This window comes from Monodon monoceros, unplaced genomic scaffold (genome assembly GCF_005190385.1).
Source record: "Monodon monoceros isolate NGI ecotype Baffin Bay Population unplaced genomic scaffold, NGI_Narwhal_1 Super_Scaffold_18, whole genome shotgun sequence".
NCBI lineage: Eukaryota > Metazoa > Chordata > Mammalia > Artiodactyla > Monodontidae > Monodon > Monodon monoceros.
In genome coordinates, this window is record NW_021703774.1 from 72,625,756 (window position 1) to 72,637,912 (window position 12,157).

The window sequence follows — 12,157 nt, forward strand, 5'->3', positions numbered from 1 at the left end:
TCCATACATGAACTACCTTAATAAGCAATCATGTGTGACTTCCTTCCAGAATCCAGAAGGGTTCAGGGTAAAAATGGCTTTTAAAAGTTCTTCACTTAAAGCTACCTGACCGAATGTCTCTTGAAGAAGAACGAGTGCCATTTTGATACCTTTGTTCCAATATCAGTCATTGGTGCCATTGGGCCTCACCATCTGGCCTGTGGCATGAGGTTCCCCTTTTGATTAGGTATAAGCCTTGAGTGGAAAGTGTGGAGATTCCCAAAATTTCCTTGGAAAGTCCAGGGAAGTATTTTCTTTGGAAATCCCATCTTTCTCACCAAAATTTAGATATTGCTTCTGGGCTAATTATTTTTCATTTCATTTTTTAAAATTATTTATTTATTTATTTATTTATTTGCAGGCCCAGACAAACTTGACTAGAAAAGAAGCCCGGGCAGGGGTTAGGATGAGCACAGCACATGACGTGCCACGCGCTTCAACCAATTGAAAAACCACGAAAGGGGGAGGGCGGAAGTGACGAGCCGTATCCCTCCGCGGGGCGAGAGGGTCGGTGGGGGGAGTCGGCGTCTCTCTCCCCCGCGCCAGCTCCCGTACACGGAGCCGCATTCCTTGGCCCCCCCCCCCCCCCCCCCCCGGGGCCCCCCCCCCCCCCCCTCGGGAAAAAAATCCACCCCAAATCACTCGAACCCGAGGGAGGTTTCCTTTCACCCTCGGGAGACGCGCTTTCAACGGTTCCCTCTTCTCCGTCTCCCCCCCAAGCCCCCGTCCCCTCCCCTGCTCCCACCCCCTTCTCCCGGCGCCGGGTGCAAGGTCCCTTTAAGGCGACGGCGCCTTCCTCGGGTCAGACTACCGGCGGCGACGACCACGGGAGGTGAGTGAGCGAGCGAGCTTTCTCTCTCCCCACCCCCCTTCTCCCGGGGGTTCCGTTATCTTTTCGCTCGGCGAGGCGTTCCGAGGCGAGACAATGAGAGGGGGATGGGGCGGGAGCGCGAGGGGTGGGGGCGGGGGCCCGGTGGCGCGCGCCCCCGCCCCCCTCGAGTGGCGGCGCGGCCCGCGGCGGCGGGCGTGGGGTGCGGCGCGCGAGCGCGTGTGTGAGTGCGTGCGCCCCGGGAGCCGCGCGGCGGGCCAGGCAGGCCCTTGTCTGCCTGCCGGCCGCCCCCGGCGCCTGCAGCGGCGCGCGCGCGCGCACTCGCGGTCCACGGCCCCGCACACACCCGACGTCCACACGCACACCCGGCGCGAGGCGTCTCGGAGGAGTGGGCGGGCGCGGGCGCGGGCGGCGGCCCGCTGGGGAAGAGGCGGGGGCGCGGGCGGCGGCGAGACGGCGGGGCGCGGCGGGAGGGGAGGGCGAGGCCGCGCTGGGGAGGCGGGCGGGAGGGGCCGTGGGCCGACGTCCCCCGGGGGTGGGGATGGTGCTCGGCCGTCCCCGCGCCACCCCCGCCGGGGAACGAGTGGGGCGCTCTTTTTGAGCGCGAGGAGGAGAATGAGTGATTGCTTATTCTCTCCCTTGTGTTATGTAATCCCCGCTCGGTCGTATAGTACACCCGAAGCCTTAGTGCACCGCGGTTTACAAAGTCTCCTCCCCCGGCTCTAAAATTTTGGGGTGGCGCCGTGATTTATAAAATGGGTTGTGGCGGAAAAAGCTTTATTTTCGTATGGTTATATCCTGCCGCGGTGGGCGCCATGTTTATCCCAGGGACTATTTTCTCTAGATTCTTAGCACCTTCTGAAAAGGAGTGATGTTGATCCACCTGCTTTCTCTCCATTCTGCGAGTTTTCCTGATTTCCTCTTCTGTCAGACGCGGGATTCTCTCAAATTGTTAATAATACTGGACGTTTCTCTCATTGTCTTGGATATTTTCAGCTCAGAAAAAGGTAGAGCTGGAAAGAGTAAGTCGTTTAGCCCAGATCTTTTTCGAGATGGAAATTGAGATACAGGTGTCCTATCGGAACAGCCGTCGTTCTGTTGCAGACTGTGGCCCAGCCCTCTACACTCTTTTAGAGACCTCCCACCGCAGCTCAAAACCCCACAGAAGTACAATTTCACTTTCAAAGGAATTTTCCCATCTAGATGAAGGGAAACGGCGGGTCCGGGGGGACTGCTTCTTGGCGAACGACATTGAATTTTGAGACCCCTTGCTTTTGGAAATGGGAATTGGACTTTGAACTACTTAGCACAATCGTTCTTAACTTCGGGGTGCATAAAAAGTACCTTGCAGATCGCTAAAAGTGCGGTTTGGGGGGGCCTCATCCCCAAGCTTTTTTGGATGGGATGGGGAGAGGGGTATCATCTCTACATTTTTAATCTGCAGTCCTTCAGCTGAGACTGATTAGGGTAACCACCATATTGAGTTTTTGATCCAGCATAAAGGTGCTCAGACTATAATCTTCGAACGATTAAGTGGCAATCTATGCCCTTGATTTCCTTCCCCTTTCGTATATTATGGTTATAACGTACCAGCTATGCTGATGTATCTCAAACTAAAGGAACTAACAGAATGAAGACTCTTGGGATGAACAGAATTTTGTTAGTTTCCACCCCCACCTTGAACCAGTGGTATAATCTAGAAAAGCAGTTCCCAGAATGAGGTCTGCTGACCCCTGGGAATCCCCTCAGGCCCATTCAGGAGAGCTTCGAGGTCATAACTGTTTTCAAAATAATACTGAGACACTGTTTATCTTTTTCACTGACATTTGCACTTATCTAAAAGCAACACTTGATAAAACTACTGCAGGAAACTCTATACTTACTTGAGAATGTCCTTGATGAAGCAGTAAAAATAATTAGTTTTATTAAATTTCAGCCCTTTAGTACATGTCTTTTTAATTTATAAGAATCTATGATCAAATGGGAAGTGTGCTTGAAGCACTTAACACCGCCTGCTGAGGTAGATCTTTGTTATAAGGAAAGGCACTTGAGAGATTTAGTTGTGAGCTACTTGTTTCCTGGAACAGCATTTTTACTTGAAAGAACGACTGGTAAACTACAGTTTTTAACACTTGAGTGTTTGTGGATGTTTTCTTGAAAAAAGTGTGAGCTTGTCACTTCAAGGAAAACGATAGTATTTGTTCCCAGTGATAAAAATTTGAGAGTGAAAATTAGAATTTTTAAAAAGTTGATACCTCAACAACTTCCTGGTACTTGAAAGACTTTTCTTATAACGTCAGTTTTAATGACTATGATTTTTTTATATATTGTATGATGAAATGTGTCAATAGTTGGAAGATAGGCATAATTCAGTAAATCTGTATTTTCCAAATGACCATTGCATGAAGTTTGAAAGTCACCATGAGTAAGAAATCATTTCAAAATTTAAGGTACATCAATGGATTTTAACATAACATTCATTGACGGGGTTTCAGATTCCAAGATGCAGTTATCCTTTAAGAAACTATCATTTGTCTAGTTTTAGTACTATATCAATATACAAACTATCTGAAAAGGTTTTTAGAATACTTTTCCCTTTTTCTGTGTGACAGCAGATCTTTGTTATATACTTAACCAAAACAACATAGAACCACAGACTGAATGCAGAAGCAGTTATGAGAATCAAACTCTTCTATTAACCTAGACATGAAAGATTTGCAAAAATGTAAAACAACGTTATTTCACTCTTTGGGGGAAAAATAGTAATTTTTAATTGAAAATGTTATTTAAGTTAACATGTAATGGGTTTGTTTTTGAATATACTGATAAGTATTTACATTTTTTACGTTTTAATTTCTAATGTAAATATCAAAAGGTAAAGTCCACATAAAAAAAAGCTCTTTGGGATCCTTAATAATTTTAAGAATGTAAAGGGGTCCCGAGACCAAAAACTGGGTCTGTCCTGTCCTTCTCCTTAAATCATCCAAATCTGTCTCCCTATAGAAACTTCCGGAGAATTCAGAAATGTTGGAGTTAATAATGGAAGAGGCAATGACTTGGGGAAGAATTCCAGAGCAAAAAAAGCTTAGTAAATATCCCAGCCAGGATTCAAACCAGCTGTAACCTAGGGCAAGTTACTTGAACTCTCTAAACCTCGTTTTGACCTTATCTGTAAAATGTATTACTTAGGGTATATAGTGAGAATTAATTGTGATAATGAATGTAAAGTGCATAATGCCTGTTATTAGATCATAGTAAAATAAAATGTATTCCAGATAATGTTTCAGTCTTTATTCTCCATATATGTCTTTTGGTTGAAAGTGGAGATTTCTGATTTAAATTACAAACCCTAGAGCTGGTGGTGTCTTTGTCATAATATCAGTATGGTAAGACTTTGATAGATTCTTTGGCAGTCTGGTTTGTGATAATAAGCCATATCCACAAAAACGTATTTTTACATGTAACTCCAGAGGAGAGGAGAAAGGACTAATGTTTTGCTAGTATTTGGCAGAGTTAAATGAAATTGAGTAGAAATGGAATTTAGACAACATACAGCTGTCAGTGAAGAAGAACTTTTCTTGGGAGAAGAACTGAATATTGTACCCTTTAAAAATAGGAAACTTAGGGCTTCCCTGGTGGCGCAGTGGTTGAGAGTCCGCCTGCCGATGCAGGGGACACGGGTTCGTGCCCCGGTCCGGGAGGATCCCACATGCCGCGAAGCGGCTGGGCCCGTGAGCCATGGCCGCTGAGCCTGCGCATCCGGAGCCTGTGATCCGCAACGGGAGAGGCCACAACAGTGAGAGGCCCACGTACCACGGAAAAAAAAAAAAAAAAGGAAACTTAACTGCTCACTTTAGTTGTTGTTTTAGTAAAGAACCCATAATGAATATATTTGGGTTCTTCTTGATAGGAGATTTGCTCTCAGATAAGTGGAAAGTATTTTATGTTTGAGAATATTAGGCAGATTATTAAGACTATTTAAGAACCCATTGTGAATATTATATGTGAGGTTCTACAGCAGTTACTGTGAGGGACAAAATGGGCCATACGGAAGACTGGGTAAATAAATGCTTCTTATTACAAGTTTAACAATAATTAGTTTTATAGCCATACTAAGTATTCAGCCCTGTAGGTTTTCTGGAATTAATCCCTTTTAAAGTCAAAAATTGAAGTAACTTGAATACAGATTTTTTTGAGGATTATTATTGTTTATTTCTAACTCAGGAGCAAGAGAGTGGTATTCTTAAATTTGTTAAGACATTTTTTCTGTTCCAAATGTTCTTTTTATCTTGATTTATGTATGAGTGGGTATGCGCTAGCAGTGAATTGAAAATGTTAGATACTGACTTCTTCATTCCTGGAGTTTACTTCAGAGCTGTAAAAGAACCAGACAAATTAAAGGAATTCAACGCTTCAAGAGCCAAATCTGTCTGGAGAGTTTTGGTAGAAAACATGTTTTCCTAATCTTATTTGAGGTGAAGATAGGTAGACATTTCTGCCCATTAAATACTTCAGAGGTAGACTGACAGTTGTAACTGAGGGATTCTTTTTGCTGCCTTTAAATAAGATTGTATAAAGAGTCTCTTTGTATCTTGCTTTTCAGTTATGTAGGCTTTTACTGACTAGCTGATTTTATAGGACCTGAGTATAAGGTAGACTACCATATTTGCCAGCATTTAAGATACAATTCAGTCCTCCCTAGAAAGGTATGTATCTGGTACACCCATATTATGGATGGAAAAATGAATGCCAAAGACTTAAAGACTGTGGGAATCACTAATAGTCCCGTGTGAGTTGCAGTGTTGAGTAAAACCTACTGAGTGCACGAAAATCATGTTACCAGTGTAATTACTGCTACAAAATACAGAAACCAGATAGGTTACCAAGATGTCAGATAATCATGATGCGTTGATTAATAGAAGACGGCAGTGTTCATCTCATCTTACAGTACCTCCTTGGTAACCTGTATAACTCAACTTCGATTTATTTTTTCTAACATTTAATTATGGTGCAACATCTTTAGAAATGTGTATATTATAATCTATGTGAAAATTGCTCCTAGAAATGAGAACAAGTTAACAGAAAATTCAACCCATGAGGCTACCAGTTTGATTTAGTAAATGGCAAAAAGAAAATGGCAGAATATAGTAGAACAAAATATCACAACCAAGATATGAGTAGGTAGTTATTCCCCATTACTTTTTTCTTTTCTTTTTCAAATTTCAGCTTTATTGAGGTGTAATTGACGTATAAAATTGTATGATGTTAAACTGTACATCATGGTGATTTCATATACATAAATATTGTGAAAGGATTCCCCCCATTCAGTTAATTAACACATCCATCACCTCACATATTTATCTTGTGTGTATGTGAACATTCTACTCTTTTAGCAAATATCAATTATAGTGTTATCAACTATAGCCACCGTATTTTATGTTAGATTCCCAGACCTTGTTCCTCTGATCCCCCCAACTTTTTATTTTAAGAAAATTTCATGCATGTAAAAAAGGTGAAAGAATACTACAAGGAGTATCTACGATGAACCCACCACCTAGACACAACGATTTTTTTTTCATAAATTTATCCATTTATTTATTTTTGGCTGCGTTGGGTCTTCGTTGCTGCGTGCGGGCTTTCTCTAGTTGTGGTGAGCGGGCTACTCTTCACTGCGGAGCGGGGGCGTCTCTTGTTGCGGAGCACAGGCTCTAGGCGCACGGGCTTCAGTACTTATGGCTCGTATGCTCTAGAGCACAGGCTCAGTAGTTGTAGTACACAGGCTTAGTTGCTCCGCGGCATGTGGGATCTTTCCGGACCAGGGCTCGAGCCCACATCCCCTGGATTGGCAGGCGGATTCTTAACCACAGCGCCACCAGGGAAGTCCCGACACAACCATTTTTCATGTTGGCATATTTGATGTCTGTAAGAAAACGCCAAAATATATATTTGCTGAACCACCTGAAAGTCACAGTCATGATACTTCCATGCATTTGCTAAGAATAAATACGTTCTCCTACATAACTCTAATACCACTATTCTTTCTAAGAAAATTAAAAATAATTTCCAAATATCGTCTTGTATCTAGTCTATATTCAAATGTTCCGGTTCTCCCCAATATGTCATTTGTAGCTTTTTTATGAACCAGAATCCAGTAAAGGTTTACATGTTGCATTTTGTTACATTGCTTTAGTTTCTTTCAGTCTGGTTTAGTCTTCTCACTCTGTGTGTGGGCATGCATGTATATATACATGGGTGTGTGAGATTGACATTTTTAAACTGTGTTAGTAGTTTTATAAAATATTCCATATTCTGCACTTGTCTTATTTCCTTTTAAAATGTCCCACTTTTTGGATTTATCTCATTATTTCCTTGAGGTGCTACTTAACTTATTCCTCTACTGCTGTATTTCCTAAAAACTGGAAGTTAAATTTAAATGCTTGGTTTGATTCAGGTTAAACATTATTGTTAATAGCTTTTGTTTGTTTACAAAAGAATAAGCCACAGACCAAACAACTGACGACAGAGTTTGTATTATTGGCTAACATTTTTCTGTTTAAACTTATTACTGTCATAACTTTTGGCTTTGAGACATAGAGGTACTTCCGTAATTTTAAGTTTAAGCATAACAGTAGGACTTTGAGAAGGACCACAGAAATAAGTTTGCATCGTGTCATTTTGGTTCACTGCCCTCTGAGAAAATGATTGGAAAGTTGAAGAGGCAATAAGAGCTGATATATTTAGCAAAAGCAACCCACAGAGGAATAGTAAAGGGGTGAAAACCAGAAATTTTAGAAATGGAGATTTTGGGACTTTGGGAAATTATTTTCACCAAGATTATTTACCAGTTAATACTGATAGTAACCATAAATTTACAGAACTAACATCATAATGCTAAAGTTTTATAAGGAGAAATTACGTACCTAGGCAGGAACAAGTTTCACAGGTAGATCATTATAGGGTGAAACAAACTAGATGTATATGAGTTTTATAAAAATGTTTTTACTGTGTTAAGATGTAACCGTTTGAACAATTCATAGGGATCTTGTTCTCATCTTTTCTGTTGCAGAGAGGATAAATTATTTTAAAAAGAAATGAGAAAATTAACATAACATTGTAAGTCAACTATATTTCAATTTAAAAAAAAAGAAAGAGTTCTTTATGCATAGAACGTGGGATGATTTTTTAAAAAATTTTCCCCTTCAGAACATGGATTCAGTTTGATCAGGGTTTCTCAGTCTTGGCACTATTAACATTTTGTGCCAGATATGTCCCCGTCTGTCTCGTGCATTGTAGGATGTTTAGTAGCACCCCTGGCCACTTGCCACTAGATAGATGCCAGTAGCACCCTTCCCCAACCCCACCCCTAGTTATGACTACCAAAAATGTCTCCAGACATTGCCATATGTCTTCTGGGGGCAGATTATCCCTGTTTGAGTATTACTGAGTTGGATAAAAGCCACTGGCATATGTGGATTCCTTAATGATCTAGGTTTCCCTTTATATAACCTATGTACAGACTTTGAACACAGTTCCCTTCTGCAGATATGCTGCACAGCTTGGACTGTGCTTAGTATATGTTGGAGAACACTGGAATATGATGACATTTTTTAGCTCTATTGGAAATTTTATTGAAGCTAGAAATGAGCTCTTCATTTGTAAGGTGTAGGTCTTTTGCTTTATCTCATCCCCCTCCCATCTCCCAGTTTGCTTGGAAAAGAACCTTATTAGCTATGTGTTATGGGTAAAGTTTTTGTTAGGAGTAGTTGATAAATTTGATATTTTTGAGGTGATCTGTTTACATCTTGGCATTCAAGAAAAGACAGTCTTTAAAAAAATAGTTACTGGGGACTATATTCAATATTTTGTAATAACCTGTAAGGGAAAAGAATCTGAAAAAGAATATATATATTATACATATGTATATTACATCCATATATATTTTATATATATGTATGTATAACTGAATCACTTTACTGACACAACATTGTAAATCAGTTGTACTTCAGTTTAATAAATAAGAAAGACATGGTTCTTGCCCTCTCAAATATTTCAGTCTAGTAGTTAAGGGAAGAATGTTAAATTGAGTATCTTATATGTTAAACATGAATATTCCTGTTGTTTCAGAGTATCAGCTGAGGGCCCCAAACTAAGAGTCATAGGAGCTAAGCAACCCCACATTATAAAGTATGTTATGGGGACTTCCCTGGCAGTCCAGTGGTTAAGACTCCATGCTTCCAATGCAGGGGGCGTGGATTCGATCCCTGGTCAGGGAACTAAGATCTTGCATGCCCTGTGGCATGACAATAAATAGATAGATAGTAAGTTACAAGACCATCTCTGCAGGACTTGTAAATTGGGTAAGTCAGAAGCTACTTAGGCTAGTGTTTGGAAAATTCGCCATTTCTTTGGAAGTTAAACATACACTTATCCTGTGGCCCAGAAATTCCTCTCCTAGTTATTTATCCAAAATAATGAAAACATATGCACATACAAAGACTTGTGCCCAAATGTTCATAGCAGGTTTATTCATAATAGCCTGAAAAATTGAAAACAACTGTCTGTCAACATGTGGATGGATAGTTTATCCATAAATGGAGCACTACTCAGTAATAAAAAATGAACAAACTACTGAAAAATGCAACAAAACATAGATGATTATGTTAAGGTAATGAAGGCAGCCTCAAAAAAAGTTACTTGCTAAAGGGCTTGGTTAAACTACATGCTGTGTCCTCTTTGTTAATCTTTGATCTTAAAAAAAATTTTTTTAACTATATGTAAATTCTGCATATAGAATTTATAGGGAAAGGTTGGAAAAAGAGTGGAAGTAATGAGAATTAGTTAGTAAAGTTTAAAAGATTGAAACATCTCCAGTAAGAATCTCAGGAGAAAATAGAAGTTTGTTTTAAGTTTCTAAGACAAGTCTTATTTGTAGATTTGGAATTTTTCTGCCAAATGACATAGAAGCGAAATTGAAGGTAGCTGACTAATAGTTGGGGGTTGATATGGAGATAATTTTATGTTTAAAATGAGCAGAGGGACATCCCTGGTGGTCCGGTGGTTAAGAGTCCGCCTTCCAATGCATGGGATGTGGGTTCGATCCCTGGTCCGGGAACTAAGATCCCACATGCTGCAGAGCAGCTAAGCCTGTGCACTCTAGAGCCTGCGTGCATCACAGCTAGAGAGCCTGTGTGCCGCAACTACTGAGCCCACACACTCTAGAGCCCTCACGCCGCAACTAGAGAGAAGCCCATGCGCCACAACGAAAGATCCTGCGTGCTGCAACTAAGACCCGACGCAGCCAAATAATTTTTTTTTTTTTTTTTAATGAGCAGAGAAGTCACTAGCATCTAGACTGCAATCTTGGAATATCATTCCACACCAAAAGGAATCAGGGCTCCTTAGAGAAATGGCTGATTCTAGGTCTGGGGCAAGAATGTATGAGATGAACCTGAAACTTAGAGCCAGGATTTTATCAAACACAAGGGTTGTGTCAGAAGGACTCAGGAGCTAACTGAGAAGTTCCCAGTAGCCAAAATAGGACACTTTGAGTATCAATAAGGATAACTGCAGTGGATCAAAACATATCAAATATGTTTAAATTGATGTGTCATGTGATGTGATATAATGATAGTTTAAGAACAAGCATATTGGACTTCCCTGGTGGCGCAGTGGTTAAGAATCCGCCTGCCAATGCAGGGGACACGGGTTCGAGCCCTGGTCCAGGAGGATCCCACATGCCACGGAGCAACTAAGCCCGTCTGCCACAACTGCTGAGCCTGCGCTCTAGAGTCCACAAGCCACAACTACTGAGCCTGCGTGCCACAGCTACTGAAGCCTGTGCATCCAGAGCCTGTGCTCTGCAACAAGAGAAGCCATCGCAAGAAGTCCGTGCACCGCGACGAAGAGTAGCCCCGGCTCACCGCAACTAGAGAAAGCCTGCGTGCAGCAACAAAGACCCAACATAACCAAAAATAAAATTAATTAATTAATTTTTAAAAAAAGAACAAGCTCATTGGTCACTTTGAGGAAGTGCTAGTAAAACAGATCATTATTTTGAAAACTGGTAAATAAAGGGAAAGAAGCAAGATGGAAAGAGTCAAGACTTTTACTATATGAACTGCACCACTGGGTAACCAAATAGTAGATATGTTTTGTTTTTTTTTAAAATCAAGGTGTTTCAGTTAATAAATGAAAAGGGAATGATAGATTTAGAATGACTAGATCAAGGCATTGAGCCTGGATGGAAGGATTCCTGTTGGAAGAAAATCCTGCCCTTGTGAGTAGTCTTGGGATAAAAAAAATGTTAAACTTGTATCTAATCATGTCTGTAGATCCAGCTATCAATTTCAGGATATACAGAGGCCAGAGGCATATATTAAATGCCATGTGTATGTAATCAACAATATCCAGACTGTAGAAATTGCAAGAGGTGACCCGGTTCTTCAACAGATAAATTACAAGGTGGGGGGGAAAAGATGAAGGAAGATCTATAAATAAAAAGAGACCTGGGCTTCCCTGGTGGTGCAGTGGTTGAGAGTCCACCTGCCGATGCAGGGAACACAGGTTCGTGCCCCGGTCCGGGAAGATCCCACATGCCATGGAGCGGCTAGGCTCCTGAGCCATGGCCACTGAGCCTGCGCATCTGGAGCCTGTGCTCCACAACGGGAGAGGCCACAACAGTGAGAGGCCCACGTACTGCAAAAAAAAAAAAAAAGAGAGACCTAAGAAACTTATCGAATAATCATAATATGTGGACCTTATTTGAATCTGAACCAAACAAACTTTAAGAAATATGGTATTTAGTTAAGACATCGAAGCAACCTAAATGTCTATCAACAGAGGAATGGGTAAAGAAGATGTACATATATACAATGGAATATTACTCAGCCATAAAAAAGAATGAAATAATGCCATTTGCAGCAACATGCGTGGACCTGGAGATTATCATACTAAGTGAAGTAAGTCAGAGAAAGACAAATATGTGATATCACTTATTTGTGGAATCTAAAAAATGATACAAATGAACTTACTTACAAAACAGAAGCAGACTCACAGACTTCAAGAACAAATTTATGGTTACCAAAGGAGAAAGGTAGGGGGAGGGATAAATTAGGAGTTTGGGATTAACATACACACACTACTATATATAAAACAGATAATCAACAAAGACCTACTATATAGCACAGGAAACTACTCAGTATTCTGTAATAACCTATATGGGAAAAGAATCTGAAAAGAAATGGATATATGAATATGTATAACTGAACCACTGCTGTACACCTGAAACTA

At 41.1% G+C, this 12,157-nt stretch overlaps 1 protein-coding gene across 3 annotated transcripts in view; it reads left to right on the forward strand.

Annotated features, from left to right (window-relative positions):
• The first annotated feature begins 529 nt into the window (after nucleotides 1-529).
• POGZ (pogo transposable element derived with ZNF domain) overlaps nucleotides 530-12,157 on the forward strand; it is a 48,506-nt gene continuing 36,878 nt past the window's right edge. The window contains exon 1 of one of the 3 annotated variants that reach the window (XM_029227900.1): nucleotides 530-871. The gene's annotated coding sequence lies outside the window, so the exon portion shown is untranslated. The remainder of the gene's footprint in view (nucleotides 872-12,157) is intronic. The other 2 variants (XM_029227901.1, XM_029227902.1) reach the window with 2 other exon arrangements.